The following is an 18,731-nucleotide window of genomic DNA, read 5'->3' on the forward strand; positions in this document are numbered from 1 at the left end:
GCGTCAGAGGAACACCACATCCTGATTTTCACTCTCAACATTTGACTGGAAAAAGACGCAAACACCACATTTGGCTCCTGGAAGAATCACAACTTCATCTTTGAAGAGGAACAAGTTTACAAGGAATCATTGAGAAGGATTTGACAAAGAAACACATTTAATCCATGAATGTGAAAACATGTTTGTGAGGGACAGAGTCATGGAGAGACTCAACCATCTGTTCAACACTGTTTCTGTACCAGGAGGAGACTCTGGAGACGAGACTCAGCACAGAGACACTGAGGAACCAGAACTGGACCAGACCCCAAATCCAGGATAGAGAGTTTCAGTGAATGTGGTGTTGAAGGTGTGGAGGAGGATCAGAGAGTCAGAGGAGACTCTGTAGAAGGACAGAGTTCCAGCAGGAACGTCCACATAAACTGAAACTCTGTGAGAGACTGAGGAGGACCTGATGGATGTTTGACTGTTATTGTGTCTGACAGAGTAACCATCATCAGAGCAGATCAGACTCCAGGACTGATCATTACGTCCAAACCCACAGTCATCACTGTATCCTTTCCTTCTGATTCCTCTGTAACTCACTGATATAGCAACCTCTCCTCTCCACTCCACCTCCCAGTAACAGCGACCAGTCAGACCAGTTCTACACAGCAGCTGATAATAACAGTCAAACCTGTCTGGATGATCAGGATACCTCTGATCCTCCTCCACATATGTCACCTTCCTGTTGTTGTCAGACAGTTTGAGGTTTCTGTTTACTGTGTTTGTGTCGACTGTGAGTTGACAGGAATCTGATGGAGAGAACAAACACAACACAGCTGCAGTTATTGATGGATCATGTGATCAGTATTAAAGCTTTGATGATGACCTCAGAGATGTGACACTTTGAAGATGCTTGAATGTGCTGCTTTGTTTCCATCAATCCATTCAAACACACTTACACTTCCTCAGACCTGGTGTCAACCATGGGACTCCAGCAGGCGTCACCCTGAAAGGAGGAGGACGGTCAGAGCAGCAGAGACTCTTTCAGCAGCACACATGGACGTTACATGGCTCTCACACTGTTCCACTGATAAAGGACCAGAGCGTTCATAGAGGTGACATCATTCTCCCAGACTGATACAAACTTCACTGGCGCCATGACTGACTGTACAACTTTAAATCATTTTCTACAATTGTGCAGCAAAACAGAACTTTTTTCTTTTCTTTTTCCTCTTTTTCAGTGATATCACTCTATGCTAGCCCATTGCCTTAAATCCCTTTGGAACATCTCATTTAATGAACTAGAACATCAGGTTATAGGTGTCGCTGAGCTGCCTTTCCTTTTTGTGTGTGTGCCAGAATATACATAGCTAGAAGCTTAGAAAGCTTTTTGCTTTATTTCTTCTTTTTTATGTCTTTTTCACTTGTCTCACTCAATGCTAGGGGACTGAGGAATAATGTAAAGCGTAAAGCTTTATTTTTAATGTTAAACAGCTGAAAACTGATTTGGTTTTTTCCAAGAATCACACTCACTTATTAAAGATGTAAACTTGTGTAAAAATCAGTGGGAAACGACATGTGGTGATGACATGGACAGAACATTCTGCTGGGGGATCTTGTTTAAAGGGGAGTTTTCCTGGAAAATTGATGCACTCTGTGACAGTCAAGCTCATTTGATTTGTTTAATAGTAGACTGGAATGGCAAAGCAATGATTATTGTTCATTTGTACGCTTATAATTCTACATCAGAAAAGGATAAACTTATTCCTACATTAGACTGTAAACTTGCAGCTCTAACTCAGACATTCCCTGAGGCTTACTTCATTGTAGGAGGTGATTTTAATGTGCTCATGAATGAGGTGATGATAGATGGCCTCCAGCTAAATGCTCACAGCCAAATGTTCACTTCAACTCTTTCATTGACAAGTATGATTGATGTGATGTATGGAGAGAGAAGTTTCCAAATACTTGGAGGAATAAAAATGGCTCCAGACAGTCTGGCTTGGATTACTGGCTGCTCTCTAAATCACTTTCTAAAGACAATATTCCAATCAATGTCCTACCCCCCCCATTAACTGACCATAGAGCCATCCTTAGATATTTACATCTCCTTCCAGGAATGGTTGACACCAAGCAATTCTCTGATTGGAAGATGAAGAGCTCTTTATTGAGGCATGACAATGTCAAACATCAACTTAGTACAATTATTCACTTTTATTGGTTAAATGCTCTGAAGGAAGGAAATGATGGAAAAAATTGGGAACTCCTTAAATTTGAAATGGGTGGATTTTTAAGAAGATCTGGAAGTGAGTTAGCCAAATGTAGACGCCAAAATGAGGAGAAAGTAATCACAGATATAATGTCCTTGGCTAGCATTGCACCAGAAAATCTCTGACATGATGAAAAATGAAAATGAATTGAACTTCTAAACACTTTAGATGATATATAGAAGGTTAAAGCAGAGGCTGCTTTTGGTAGATCCAGACTGAAGTGGCTTCAACGGCAAAAGCATTTTTAGCTTTAAACGGGACGATAGAAACACTATACATCCATGGAAAGTTTAGAGTCTCATGAATCCGCCGGTATAAACCACTTTCAGATGTGATTACCACAGCGGGTAATATAAACACATTTCTTAAACAAACAACAAAAGTTTAAAGGGGCATAAAGGGCATAACTTACGTTTCGATGGTCTTTTACCGGTCAACGATGAAAATAATCCACAAAAACCGGCCATAATCCAAGAGTAGTCATCCAGACAATACTAGCAAGTATCATATTTTGTCCAAAACATGTCTAGAAATAAGTAAATAATCCACAAATAGCTCGGCTCCGTGCGCGTCCACGTGGCGCACGGTGGCGCTGCGCGTTCCATAATTCACTGCATTTTTATCCATAATTTTATGAAGCTTTCTGTAATCCTCACGATCTCGGTCAGAAAACGGCGACTGAAGCCTCTGCTTTCGATCCCAACCGCATTTCAACCAATCAAGTGACTCATCGCTGCCTCCGAACCCGGAACAGCCAGCCGTTGCCGAGACCGATGGATCTGCTGACTCTCATCTCTCCACTAAATTCTGAGCAAAATGACGCCGGAGGAAACGTTTGACTGACAGGGCATGTAGCCAATGAGCTTGCTGAATAGCCTAGAGGCGGGTTTCAGCGGCTCTGTGTGAGTTTTCACACCTCCGGCTCTCCTGCTGCAGCTGCTTTTCTCTGTCTCCGTCTGTGCCTCTGATTCAGATCAAGATCCACACTGAAGCTTATCTGAAGTGATTTTTTTTAGTTCTTTATGAGTTTTTGGAGTGAAAATAGTGTGAAAAAGGGCCAATAAACGACCATATACCATTTTTTCACAGGGTGTACATAGGGTGTCCAAAATTGACATAATTGGGCATATTAGTACAAAAACGTGTGAAACACTCATTTCTTGTAGTTTTGCTCTGAAATTTTGTCCTGAACTATGTAAGACCCCAGGCTGTTGCCATGTTGTGTTTCAAGCTGTCACAGTGCTGCCACACTAATTTTCAGGTGTTTTATTAGGGAAAAAATTTAGGCGTGAATAAAATTCTTCCTAATTCAGTGTGTTCCAACATAAATAACTCTGTGTCAGTAGCACCTAGAGTAATTTTTACTGCACTGGGTGACAATGCAGGTTGTCAGCTTTCAAAGGAGACCCCAGCCATGCCTGTACTCCAAACAGTTCAAGAACAGCATTCAATTTACTTTCTGTACATCTTCAGTTGAAATTTCAGGGGAAAATTGACCGCAGCTTAAAGGGTTAAAGTGGAAAAAACTCATGCTAAGTACAATGCCATGTCTCAACTGAACATTGATGGAGTTGTGACTGAAAGTAAGAGCAGTATTTCTGAGTTTTGCTCTCTTTATAAAACAAAGTCTGACAAAGATGCAATGGATAGACTGTTTAATGTGTTGATTTTACAAACTCTATAACGGAGGAAGAGCGGTTGATGTGTGACACCCCTCTCACACAACAACAAGTATTAGATGCAACTTCAGAGTAATAAGTCACCTGGAGTTGATGGATTGTTTCAGAATTCTAGATAGATTTTGCTGAACTTTTGGCCCCATTTCTGTTCAAAGTTTTCTGAAGGTATTAGTAAAGGGACTCTTCCAGCAAGTATGACACAAGGCTGGATGACTTTAATTCCTAAACCAAAAAAGGAGCCTCTCTTCATTGATAACTGGAGACCAGTTTCATTATTGAACAATGACTCTAAAGTTCTTGCTCTTGTTTTTGCTAAAAGATGTAAAAATGCTCTTAACTCTATTATTGATGAGAATCAGTCTGGGTTTATGAGTAACAGGCATATTTTCAATAACATGAGGCTAGTTTTAGACCTCATAGACGATGCTGACCTTATTAGGGATGACAGTTTCATTTTAGTTGGAGACTTTCACAAAGCCTTTGATACAGTTGAACACTCCTTTATGTTTTCTGCTCTTAACAGCTTTGGTTTTGGGCCATACTTTTGCAGTGTGATGAAAACATTCTATGCTGGCGCCAATAGCTCGGTAAAACTGAGTAATGGCACAACTCAGAGATTTTGTTTGGAAAGAGGGCTAAGACAGGGCTGCCCTGTCTCAGTTTACCTCTTCCTGGTTGTTGCTCAAATCTTTTGTCATTTTGTCAAATTCTGTCAGTTGGAAGGCATCTCTATTGCTGCTAGAAGCAGACTTTGAAGTCAGTTGGCTGATGATACAGCCTTGTTTTTAAAGAATGCCCTACAGATAAAGCCTGCAATTAATGCAATCCACATGTTTTCTAAAGCATCAGGTTTGGACTTAAACCTAAATAAGTGTGAGCTATTCGCTCTCTAAAGTTCTGATATAACCTCAATTGATGATATACGAGTAAAGAGTAAGGTTAACTATTTAGGGATTACTGGAACTAAAAATCAGTGAGAGAGATGCCATCTCAACTTTGAGCCAAGGATTAAAAAGGTGCAGAATAAATGGAAGCTTTGGCTACAAAGAGACTTCTCACTTAAAGGTGAACTCTTCTGTCAAAAGCTGAGGGAATTTCCAGACTTGTGTATGCCGCCTCCTCACTGGCACTGGACTGTAAAACTGTCACATTTATTGATAAGATGCTTGTTCATTTTCTGTGGAAAAACCGGACACACTAGATCAGAAAATCTGGAATTCTGAACAACTACAAAAATGGAGGCCTCCACTTTGTTGATTTTTCAATTCTAAACAATGTTCTGAAGATCAAATGGTTCAAATCTTTCTTAAAAATGATGCATCTTTATAGAACTTTATTGCTAAATGTGTATTTCATCAAACTGGAGGACTCCCTTTTCTGTTGGTTTGTAGCTACCAAATAAACAAGATTCCCCTAAAATGATCCAGTTTTCACAAACAGGTTTTGTTGTCGTGGAAAACGGCCTACAAGCACAATTTCTCTCCACATGGGTATTATCTCTGGAATAATGGGGATATACTGCATCAAAATAAAAGCATCTTTCTCAATCGCTGCTTTAACAACTAAATGGACTTCGTCTCACAGCTTCTGACCCCTAGTGGCCATTTTATGAATGACACTGAATTCTGTGAAAAGTCTCCATTCCCTTCAACACTTGAAGAGTTTCCAAAGGTCATTAGCTCCATTCCAGCTGCTGTTGTGACTCTGTGCACTGCCTCCTCTCTTGCAGCAGATATACATGTTGTTAATCCATGTGACACTTATTGTGGCTAAATATGCTTTGGGACGGCAAAGAACAGCAACAGAGCTATACGTGCACTGTTCCAAAGAGAAACGACAACAAAACCTGATGTTATCCATGACTGGAACTCTTTTATTAATAATATCTCTGGTCTCAGGTTTGGCTTTGACCTCACAAGTTCATGTTAACAAAGTTAGGGACATTTCTGTTAAAATCTTACATAAAATCTGTCCATAAAACATTCTATGACTAAGTTCAAACGTGATATAGATGTAAGATGTTCTTTTTGCTCTGAACAGCCAGAAACAGTTCCACATTTTTATTATTGTAGTTACAGCAGAAAAATGTGGAAGGAAATTTAAAATTTTGTTCAGAAAAACTAAATCTGCAGATTGATTTGTTCTACAAACATCATTTCTGGAGTTTATGCACAGGATGGATATGAAAAAGACAAGGCCTTTATCATCAATCTCATATTAATATTAGTAAAATTTAACAATCATAAAGCAAAATTCAGTCATCAAAAGACAAATTATCTTGTCTTCCATAAAGAATCTGAATATTATTTAAAGTCAATAAATAAATATCTGATAACCAGAAAGCAATAAAAACTGTTTACATTTGTAAAATATTTAATTTGCTATAAATGTTTCAATTTGCTCAGCTGTTTTTTTGTTTGTTTGATTTTTGTGCTTTGTTTTTTTTGTGGGGACTTTTTTTAGTTTCCTTTCTTTTCTTTCTTCTCTTCCTTTCTTCCTTCAAAGTGATTTTTGTTAAATCTGTCACTGTTTGTTTCAATATCATGTTGATGTTGGATGTTACCTGTGACTTTTTGAAATTAAAAAAAGAAAAAGAAAAAAGTTCACCTGCTTCCTGTCTTTGAGCTAAGCTAGGCTAACAGTTTCCTTTCGGTCATGGTGCATAGCTGAGCTAACAGTATTCTTCTGCTTCCACTCTTTTTTGTGAGCTAGGCTGATAGTTTAGTGAGAGTGTCTGTCTGTCTGCACCTGAGAGTGTCTGTCTGTCTGTACCTCAGAGTGTCTGTCTGTCTGTACCTCAGAGTGTCTGTCTGTCTGTACCTCAGAGTGTCTGTCTGTCTGTACCTCAGAGTGTCTGTCTGTCTGTACCTCAGAGTGTCTGTCTGTCTGTACCTCAGAGTGTCTGTCTGTACCTCAGAGTTTCCAGTCTACAGTGTGGATCCTCCACTTTAGCTCTCAGCATCTTCTCTCCTGAGTCTCCTGGATGGTTGTAGCTCAGGTCCAGCTCTCTCAGATGTGAGGTCTTCAAGCTCAGAGCTGAGGCCAGAGAAGCACAGCCTTCCTCTGTGACCAGACAGCCTGACAGCCTGCACACACAAAACAACACAAACCTGATGGACAACACTTGGATGGATGTTTCTCTCTCTCTTTTCTTCTTTGTCTTTCAGATACATTTTGCTGCACATTTCATGCGTCTCAAGCAAATCAACAATCTCAACAATGATTAGTGGGATTTAATCATGTCAAAAATAAAACCTGACAAAGTCCTGCACAAGTTCAGTAAAAGCTCATTTGATGAATCCCATCAGCAGAAATGATTGTACTCAGGTTAGCTGTTTATCCACTGATAGAAATCACATCAGTTTCAAAGTGTGAGTCCTGACCTGAGAGCTTCCAGTTTACAGTGTGGACTCTCCAGTCCAGCAGAAAGACTCTCCACTCCTGAATCCTGCAGGTTGTTGTTAGTCAGGTCCAGCTCTGTCACACTGGAGGACTGGGAGCTGAGGACTGAGGACAGAACTCCACAGCTTCTCTCTGACAGATTACAGTTATTAAGTCTGAAGAGACAAAGACCAGAAAAGAAGTAAAACATTAAGTTCAGTATTTTCTGTCCTGTTGAAAAGACAGCAGTGAATTTAACAAGAAATACATCCCACTATGTCCAGAATACAGCAGCACTGAGGACAGACCTCTGAAATATTATTTAAATGTGAAAATAACTCAAAGTGGAGAACATTACAGTAATCAGATTACTTTAAAGCTGAGCAGTAAAGTATTTGATGTGATTAAAAACAAACTGACAGTTTAGATTTCCTAAATGAAGAATACAGACCAAACAGCAAGAAATGAATCCAATAAAGGTCAGTACATCTTTCATTATTGTCATTAGAATGGAGGATTTTTTCACTACTTTCTTTGTCCACCTTTATTTCTGATGACACATTTAATCCTCCTCAGCATGAAGAAACCACATTTCTGCAGAGATGTTCCTCCATCTTCAGAGACTAGGTCTTCATCTGCTCTTTGTTGGAGGATTTGTGTTGCTCTACCTTTGTCTTTAAAATACCCCAAAGTTGGTCTGTTAGATTCAAATCAGGACACACACTTGGACAAGTCACACTTTGGACTTTTTCCTTCTTTACAACCTGAAAAATAGTCAACTTGATGCTGATGGCAGCCATTAAATCTCTGTCAGACTCAATTACATCTCTGATGTTGTTCCAGAACAAACGTCTTCTGATCTCCAGTCCTTGTTCTTCAGGTTCCTTCACTTCTACTTGTGGCTGTTGAGACTCATGCTTTGGTTTTCACTCACACATCAATCCCACTGGAACCAAACTAAGGATCTCCAAACTCATGTGTTTAAACTCTTTATCTCCACTCTTGATGAAGTCTGGACTCCTCATAACGTCAGTGAGCTGGACTCTTCATTCTCTCTCAGTCTCAGGAGACACTCTGCTGCCCAGTGATTGGCTCTCAGTCCCTACAGTCTGAAAGGAACCAACAACCTTTGAACAGCCTCACATCTGAAAAGGCTCATAGGGTCCCTATGAGGGTGTAGCTCCTCTTCAGGGAGAGCAGAGAGACCATGAACCTCACCATAGGTGGGATGGATGTTCTATCCTTCACCAACACTTCAGATGATGGGACTCAGATAATTAAACAGTTCATTTAAACACAAGACACTTGTGCTCCAAACAAGAAGGATGATCACTCAATGAAGGACCTAGGATCCCTGACCCATCACTGTACACACCAGTGAGCAGTGATTCCTAACACATTTCTGGGGGTCATCAGGTGGAAACCTCCCTTCAACGGTGTTTCACCTGTTTAGTCCCACAACACCTCCACAAGGCTAGGATGAACTCTGGCATCACAGATTCATCCCTCTCGTGCCAGTTCACTCTGCTCCTACACAATCCAAACAGCACCGCCACGTTCAGCTGACCCAGGCCCGTTTAGGAGAAGCTCCAGGTAGTGAGCAGTGCTGATGTTACCAATTAGCTGGTGCCAGATGCTGAATACCTAGTACCAACTGCTAAAACGTGACAAAGAAACTATACTTATAGATTCTCCAAACCTGCTAGTGCTAACTCTAAATGCTAATGCTAGTTGCAAGACTACCACCATGTCCACAACAAACTTACCACTGACAAGGAAACTACACAAGCTAGCTCACCAGACTTGTTAGTGCTACATGCTAGTGCTAACCACTAATTGCTAAAATATTTCACTACTTCAGCCAAGCTCACCACAGACAGAGACTATAAAAGCAGACTTCATCTAAGATGCAAGAACCAACCGCTAACTGCTACTTGCTAATGCTATCTAAATCGAAGAAACAAAAAAAGGACAAAGACACAGCCACTGCCCTACACCATAAACTTACCTGAGATGGCCACATGGTCCCAGAGAGACTAACAGGCTATGCCCCCACCTGATCTACACTTCTTCCTCCTCTTCTTCTTCTTCTTCTTCTTCTTTTGTTTTATGGCGGTTGGCAAAAAACTTTAGGTTGCATTTACCGCCACCTTCCGGTAAGGAGTGTGGGTCAGGAAGGCCCCAGCATTCAACATCTTCTTAAACTCTCCTAATTAACCCAGTGACACGAAGAAATGTCAGCAGCTCTTTATATACATCGAACGTAGAGTCTCTCTGCAAAACAGTCCCCAATGACAAGATTAACCCTCTATTCTCCATACGTCTACTTAAAACTCTTCTTTGCTGTTCATACTTCCTGCATCTCATTAAAACATGCTCGACTCTCACTCTCCTCAGTGTTCACACTGCCCCGTAGGATGCTTTCCGATCAGTTTCAGAGTACTATTCAGTCGTGTATGTCCAAATCTCAATCTAGCTATTACATCTTCTTCTTTCCTTGCCAACAGACCCCCCATCCCTGGCCCCCTAATCTTCTTTTGAAATGAATAATAAAACCATCCCTTTACCTCCTCATCCCAATCTCTCTGCCATTCACTCTCTAACTTCTTTTTAACTATGCTCTTAATTTCAGCCTTGCTGTACTTAATTTGAGAATCCACCATATCTTTTCTTGCCCCTCTCTTTGCATAGGCATCTGCCAGCTCATTCCCTTCAACTCCTATGTGTGCTGGTACCCAAAGAAGAACTAATTGTTTTCCAGACACATTTATTTGATAAACCACTTGTAATATATCGTATACTATATTTTGCCTCGACTCAGACCTCATATTTTGTATACTCATTAACGCACTACTGGAATCCGATGCTATAACTACTTGCATTGCTGCATTTCCTTCTACCCAGTGTAACGCGAACAAAATTGCCACTAACTCTCCCGTAAACACTGCTATATTATCATTTACTCTTCTAAAAACTCTAATATCAAGACTTGGTTTAACAAAAGCAATCCCAACCCTCCCATCTTCTAACCTTGACGCATCTGTATATATTGATAGCCAGGAGGAAAACCTCTTCTCTATATATCCTGTTACACTACTACTACCACATTTCTTTCCCTGTAGCTCAAGATCTACATCAGGCCTTTTCAACATCCATGGGGGGACTACAGAGAACGGAACAGCAGGACTAACATCCATCTGTGCAATACCAGAGTCTCTAGCCTTTCGCCTACTTATCCTCCCAAAACTGTTCAGCTGAGCTCGCTCCCCTTCTTGACAACTACATAACAGTTTTAAACCTGGATGATTACTTTTATGACCCCTAAGACCTGCCCAATATGTCAACAGTAGCTGCATTCTTCTATATTTTAGAGGCATCTCTCCTAACTCTACCTGAAGGGCAGACACTGGAGTTGACTTCATTGCTCCACAACAAATCCTCAGCGCCTGGCTCTGCACTACATCTAATTTCACTAAATTACTTTGTGCTGCCGAATTATATACTACACATCCAAAATCAAAAACAGATCTGATTAATGCTGTGTACACTATTTTTAAGCATACTCGACTTGCTCCCCAGTCCCGTCCTCTAAGGCATCTCATCACATTCACTACCTTCTTACATCTCTCCTCAGTTTTCCGAATATGCAACCTCCAAGTCAGCCTGCTATCAAACCATAGTCCCAAATATTTAAACTCATTCACTCTTTCCAAATTTTGTCCATATAATGTCAACTTAATATCATTGCTTACTCTCTTTCAAGTTAGAAACATAACCTTAGTTTTATCTACAGAAAATCTAAAACCCAACTTTAATGCCCAGCTTTCTACCTTATTGATACCTTGTTGTACTTTTTTAACTATATACTTGATGTTCCTACCTCTTTTCCACATTACACCATCATCAGCAAATAGTGGCACTCCAACCGAGGACTCCACGTTACAAAAAATTTCATTAATCATAATGGAGAAAATTACTGGACTAACAATGCTACCCTGTGGTGTTCCATTTTCAACGTCATACTCCGAACTAACATCCCCCACCTACTCGTACAGCTATTGTTCTTCCTGATAGAAAGCCCCTGACCCACCTTAAAATCCTTCCTCGTAGACCCATCTGATGTAGCCTAATGGTCAAACCCTCCCTCCACATCATATCGTACGCTACACTTCCTCTTCCTGGATCTCTGCCCATTGGAGGAGGGAAAACAAGGCGGGGAATGCAGAGTGAAGGAGAGGGCGTGTCCTCTTCCTCCTCCCTCTACTCCCTCCCCACCTCTAATTCACCCCCAACTAATATTATTTCTCCTAATCCATCTCCACTGACTAGATCTAGCATCCTCATCTGCCATGTCCTTCACCATCTTCCTCAGATTCTGCCCCTGTACTCCCAGCTCCCTCTCAAGTGAAACAGCTGCAACAAAGCCCCTACAGCCCACTTCAACTGGGTGAACTCTGGTTCTCAATCCCCTCTGCTCAGTTTCTGTCTTTAAGTCTGCATATCGAGCCTTCTTCCTCTCATAAGCTGCCTCCACTGAATGTTAATGCAATGAAATACACTCTTTTCCTTCACAGACCACAAAACAATATCTGGCCTCAGAGTAGTTCACACTATTTCTTGGTGAACAACAAGTTTTCCTCCTAAATCTACCTGCATTTCCCAATCATAGGCTCCTGCCTCCTTCCTGACTTAAGGCCTCTATCCTTCTCCCCATCTCCAACTAATTTCTCCACTAACCTCTCCTTACAAGAACCTCCAGAATTCTCCTGCTTTCTCCTCTCTATAAGCGAAGCTTCTCAGCACCTGATTATGCCTCCATGTATACCGGCCTTGTGACAGGCTAATTCTACAACCAGAGAAAATATGCTGTAAGCTAGCAGTACCTGAGCACAGCGGACAGGATTGGTCTCCATCTACCCAGAGTCTGAGGTTCTGGGGGGTTGGAAACACATCGTATGTTGCCCCTATTAGAAATCTAATACAGCTTTCTTCCATCCTCCACAGGTCCCTCCAGCTGAGCTTCCTCTTCTCAACACCTTCCCAGTTCAACCACTGTCCCTGTTTGGCCTGACCAGCTGTCTTAACATTTCTTCTTGTCTGCACATCTGTTCCACTACCAGCTCTTTTTTCTGCTTTGGATCTGCTTTGTTCCATGCTGGTTTACCTGGGTCAAACTTCAAGCCTCCCCGACCAAATTGAACATTATTTTTCATTTCTGCAGCCTCAGAGCTGCCTCTGTCTCCTGCACTGCTGCTCTCTGGTTCCATTTCCTCCCCTGGTAGGATTCAGAACCACATTACTAACTAAACTGTCCTTACTCCCAGACAATAAGAGCTCTGTCCTAACCTTGGTGCATTTAAACTCCTCTGTTAGACTGGATACTGGCAGTTGAACTTTCCCTTTCCCATACAAAGCTACACTGCTTCAGCACCTGGGAACACCCAACCATTTCCTAATATAAGAACTAACTAGCCTTTCCATTCTCTCTGCCAAGGATAATGGGACTTCATCAATGGATATTGGCCACATTAATCTAGGACAGGGATCCCCATACTACGGCCCGCGGGCCGGATACGGCCCGTCTCCACATTTGGCCCAGCCCCCTGAGCAATACCAGAAAAATACCCCTCACTGAAAAAAATCCTAGGCTCACCCTGTCAAATAGAACAGAACAATGGCGAAAAGATTAGGTCAGAGAAAAACTGATTCAGAATGCAGGGTATTTAACCTGCAGTGGACAAACGATTATTTTTTGTTCAATGCAAAGAAAAGGCTGTTTGTCTCATCTGTCAAGAGACGGTGGCGGTATTCAAAGAATACAATCTGCGCCGACACTATGAATCCCATCACAAAGACAAGTATGATAGCTTGCAAGGCCAAATGAGAGCAGACAAACTCTCAAAGCTAAAAAGTGGACTTTTAGCTCAGCAGAATACATTTGTATGCCAAACTCAGCTGAATCAGTCATCCGTTCGGGCTTTCAGGTTGCTCAACTGATAGCAAGCAGCAGCAAACCTTTCACTGATGGAGAGTTTGTCAAGAAATGTTTGAATGCTGCTGCGGAGGAGGTGTGTCCCGAGAGGAAAGATGTCTTTAATGCCGAGAGTCTGTCGGCGAGTACAATCACTAGACGCATTGAAGAACTCGGGGGTAATGTATATGCCCAGCTGCAGCAGAAGACAAAAGAGTTTGACTTCTTTTCATTAGCACTGGATGAGAGCATGGACGTGCAGGACACGTTGCAGCTGCTCATTTTTATTCATGGAGTTAGCGCAAACTTTGAGATGTGCGAGGAGCTGGCAGCCCTCCAAAGTCTCAAAGGGACAACGACGAGGGAGGATATTTTCGGCAAAGTATGCCAAACCATGGAAGAGTTGGACCTGGACTGGTCAAAGCTTGCCAGCATCACAACTGATGGGGCTCCTAGTATGGTGGGCGCGTCTCGAGGTCTAATAGGACGCATGAACCGGGAGATGGAAGAACAGGGTCTCACTGCCCCGCTACAAGTCCACTGCCTAATTCAACAGCAAGCACTGTGCTGCAAAGTGTTGAAGTGGGATTCTGTCATGAAGGTTGTGGTGTCATGAATAAACTTCATCAGAGCAACGGGACTTAAACACAGGCAGTTCCAACAATTCCTGTCTGAACTGGAGTCTGCACACGGCGATGTGCTGTACTACACAGAGGTCCGATGGTTGAGCCGGGGCAGAGTTTTGAGGCGTTTTTACGAGCTGCTGTTTTGTAAAGACAAAACGGTCCCAGAGCTGATCGACCCAGAATGGAAATGGCACCTCGCATTTTTAACAGACGTGACTGAAATGCTGAACAGCCTTAACCTGCAGCTACAAGGCCAGGGGAAACTCATTTGCGACATGTATTCCCACATAAAAGCATTTGAGGTGAAACTGGCGCTGCTTTTGGAACAAGTGAAGAAGCACAACTTCATCCATCTCCCTGCTACCCAAAATCTCTCTGCAGAGAACCCAGCGGTCCTGTTCCCAGCTGAAAAGTGTGTGGAAGCGCTGGAAATGCTGAAGGCGGAGTTCGGTGTGCGATTCCGTGAACTACACGTTAATGCAAAGGAAATCCGTCTTTTCCAGAACCCCTTTGTTGCGGACATCAATGAAGCTCAGCCTGCTTATCAGTTTGAGTTGGCCGAGTCACAGAACTGTGATGTTCTGAAAGACGCATTCAAGCCCGACAGTCTCATTGACTTCTAGGCCGCCCTCCCAAACGACACGTACCCTAACATAAAAAAACACACAATGAAGATGTCCACACTTTTTGGCAGCACATACATCTGCGAGAAAACCTTTTCACACATGTAACTCCTAAAAACACCGATGAGATCAAGACTGACCGATGAACATCTGCATCAGTTTTTGACACTGGCTGTGACTAGAATGGAACCAGACATTAAACTCCTCACCAGCCAGATGCAGGCCTACAGCTCACACTGATGGACATACATAGGCAAGCTCTCTTTTCTGACTTGAATGAGTCATTATTATGGAGCGATAGGAGTGCCAAATCAAAATATAAATAAATAAATAAATAAATAAATAAATGTGGAAATATAAAGAGAAATAAATAATTAAATAAATAAATGTGGAAATATAAAGAGAAATAAATAAATAAATAAATAAATGTGGAAATATAAAGAGAAATAAATAAATAAATAAATAAATCTGGAAATATAAAGAGAAATAAATAAATAAATAAATAAAAAGGAAAATTTTGTCTTTGCTTTTACCTTTTCTGTTTTTTCCTTTTATTTATTTATTTCTCTTTATATTTCCACATTTATTTATTTAATTATTTATTTCTCTTTATATTTCCACATTTATTTATTTATTTATTTATTTATTTATATTTTGATTTGGCACTCCTATCGCTCCATACATTATGAGTATAAACAAATATAATCATAATAAAATCTACTGGGATAAAATCCATCTCCACAACCATACTTGTGCTGCTTCTGTTCTTGTAGCTATGCACCACCAGGTGGCGCTTCATAGTTTGACCTTGGTTATAATTCCTGATGTGAGTTTTGAGCCTTGCAGGCATCCGTAGCTACTTCCTGTTCTGTTCTGCAACCAACAAGTGAATTCGCGGCAGAGTCTTCAGAGTTATTACTGTTGTTCCCCGTTTTCTCAAGAGTGAGGAAAATATATGCCTGTGAGTACTGAATTACATACCGATTGTGTTATTGCATTGAGCGAGTACGATGTTGCCGAGTTTGATCTCGTACTATTTTCCGCGACCGCAATGCTAACCGTTAGCATGTCAATGGGTCTTCCCATAGGGTTTAGCATCAAGCTAGCGGACTTTGTTTATATGCGTATTTTCGTGTATGTCGTGACTTATTGTATTTTTCTTGTCTTTTCAGTTTTACAGTATTCATGTGGAGACAATAAAGCGTGACCTGAACCCACAAAACGTTGTCTTTTTATGAAGACTGTTCACTACCTGCCAACTTAACGAGACGTTAGGGAGGGCAGAATAATACTGGTAGTGAAATGTATTGTGCTGTGTCAGTGCTGTATCACGTAGTTCTGTTTCTCAGCCTGCTTGCTGTGTGGTTTTCACATGGAAGTTGATGAGAGAGAGAGAGTTGCAAACAGCAATGTCTACAAGCCTACTGGAACCGACACAAAAGGATTATAAAAGAAACACAAGAACTTTGAGAGACTGGTCATATGAGTCATTTAAGTAAGAGATTCTGCTCTGACAACGAAGCTGAACTTTTACCTGTTAAGATTGAGCACGGCACAACAGAAAGTTAATGTTCCATGGCCTTTTTTCTGTGAAGAACCCAGACAGGGTTATTTGGTTATTATTCATTTCACAAATAGTGTTATTTTATTATTAATAGTGTTATTATTTATTTACTGACTTTTTTTCTGTGAAGATCCCGGAAAGGGTTATTAATATTTGGTTTTGTGTGGCTTTCTGGAAAACAATAAATGTTTACGTTTAGACACCCCTGCGATCGTCACAGATTTTCTGTTACAAACTGACCCCGGCCCCCCAACAGAGAAGGGAAAAGTTATGTGGCCCTCACAGGAAAAAGTTTGGGGACCTCTGCTCTTCAGCCTCTGACTTTGTTGCCTTCAGTTGCCCTCCTTTTTCCTGATTAAACATGACCTTCACAAACTTAAAAGAGTTCCTAAAAAATGCTAACCTTGCATGTTCTTTGTTCTTTCTCAGGTGTTCTGCCCTTCTAAGTACTGCTAACCTGCTTCTCAGTTCCTCCTACAACACATTAATTTCCTCCATTTCTTCTTCTGATACCTTCCTCCACTGCTTCTTTAACTGCCTCCTTTCCTTTACTAGTCTGTCTATTTCTCTTTGCCATCTAGACCTTCCTACCTGCACTCTCTCACCTCTGCTGTTAAACACCCCAAATCTCTCCAGACCATGAGTAGATCAAGACGATCTGAACTGAGCATCCCTTTGATCTCAGTGAAGACAGAAGACAACACTGCTTCAGTGGCTGTTTGGGCTCCAATGGTGAGAAGGAATTGGACCTGAACCTCAAATAAGAACGGAAACAACAGTCCAACTGTCCACCAGCTGAACTGCACTGAGTTCAGTCATTGAACAAACTGAACTTTCTACAGTTTCATTTATCAGACACTTTTATCCAAAGAGACGAACATCTGAGAGTAGAAACAACACAAGAAATGATCTAGTCAGGAGAAAACAACCTGGTGAAGATCCATAAAACAAGTTTAAATGTGAAGATGAGATGTTTGTTCTGGTGTTTCCTTTTCATCAATGTCTATCTGAAACATTCTATTTAGTAAAACAGTGGAAACTAAAAGAGAACCTGGAACCAAGACTTCACAGGTTCTTACAGGTTCTGGTTCTGTGATGCAGGTTCCAGGTTGTTCAGTTCCTGTAGTGCAGGGGTCGGCAACCTTTAACACTCAAAGAGCCATTTCGACCCGTTTCCCACAGAAAACAAAACACCGGGAGCCGCAAAATCCTTTTGGCATTTAAAATGAAGACAACACTGCATATATCACTTTTTTACCTCTATGCCCTTGTTAATCGACCTCTAATTAGATAGATTCATTTTTTAACGCTTTAAAGTACAGGCAATTTCCGCCCGAAATTTCTACTGAAGATCTACAGAAAGCAAATTGAATGCTGTTCTTGAACTGTTTGGAGTACAGGCATGGTTGGGGTCTCATTTGAAGGCTGACAACCTGAATTTTCACCCAGTGCAGTCAGAATTACTCTGGGTGCTACTGGCACAGAGTATTTCATGTTGGCACACACTGAATTAGGATGAATTTTTTTCTCGCCTACATTTTTTCCCTAATAAAACACCTGAAAATCAGTGTGGCAGCACTGTAAGAGCTTGAAAACACAATATTGCAAAAGCCTGGGGTCTTACATAGTTCAGGTCAAAATTTAAGAGCAATACTACAAGAAATGAGTGTTTCACACATGTATTTGTACTGATATGCCTCGCCCCTGTCAATGTTGGACACCCTCTGTATACCCTCTGCACAATGGTATACGTTTGTTTTTCAGCCCGTTTTCACATTACTTTCACTCCAAAAACTAATAAAGAACTCAAAAAATCACTTCAGATAGGCTTCAGTGTCGATCAGACACACAGATTGTGAAGAATAGATAGAGACAGCAGGTGGAGCCTGGAGCACACGTCTGGGAAATGACATAAACCCGCTGGCAGAGGCGGGATTTATATTCAAGCCATTCAGCAAGCTCATTGGCAACCAGGCCTGTCAATCTAACGTTTCCTCCGACGTGATTTGCTGAGAAGTAAGTCAGTCAGTGATGTAGTCCAAATCTGTCAGTCTCGGCCACGGTTGGCTCTTTCGCCGTGGTAGGCGGAACAGAGTCACTTGATTGGTTGAACTTCGGTTTGAAGCGGAAGAGAAGCCTTCAGTATCCATTGTGAATGCCGAACGAAGGAAATATAAGCATGTTTGATAAACTTATTTACAAAAATGCAGTGAATATGAAACGCACAGCACCACCACGCACCGCGTGCACGTGCACGGAGCCGATCGATTTCTGGATTTTTTACTTATTTCGAGACATGTTTTGGACAAAGTATTATACTGGATTGTTTCCTCTGGATGGCTAAGCTTGGGTTCTGGCCGGTTTTTGTGGATTATCTTCATTTATGACCAAGAACGAGTGTCCAAAGGTGAGCTGTACACCTTTACGTGATTTGTTGTTTGTTGGACAAATGTGTTTATATTACCCGCTGTGGTAATCACATCTGAAAGTGGTTTATACCAGCGGATTCATGAGAATCTCAGCTTTCTATGTGTGTATAGTGTTTGTATAATCGCGTTTGCAGTGTCGTTCTATTTTGCAAAATGCTTATGCAGATATCATCCCGCGGGCCGGTGTACCTTAACAGGTTTTAATC

General features: G+C 41.3%; 1 long non-coding RNA gene across 1 annotated transcript; it reads right to left on the reverse strand.

Moving 5' to 3' along the window:
• Positions 1 to 701: 701 nt before the first annotated feature.
• Positions 702 to 3,041, reverse strand: LOC127532055 (uncharacterized). The gene is made up of 3 exons (XR_007939299.1): positions 2,665 to 3,041; positions 942 to 988; positions 702 to 791 (listed from the first exon to the last, which is right to left on the reverse strand). It is a non-coding gene; the product is annotated as an uncharacterized LOC127532055 (long non-coding RNA).
• Between the last annotated feature and the right edge of the window lie 15,690 nt (positions 3,042 to 18,731).

Source organism: Acanthochromis polyacanthus, chromosome 22, assembly GCF_021347895.1.
Source record: "Acanthochromis polyacanthus isolate Apoly-LR-REF ecotype Palm Island chromosome 22, KAUST_Apoly_ChrSc, whole genome shotgun sequence".
In the NCBI taxonomy this organism is placed as follows: domain Eukaryota; kingdom Metazoa; phylum Chordata; class Actinopteri; family Pomacentridae; genus Acanthochromis; species Acanthochromis polyacanthus.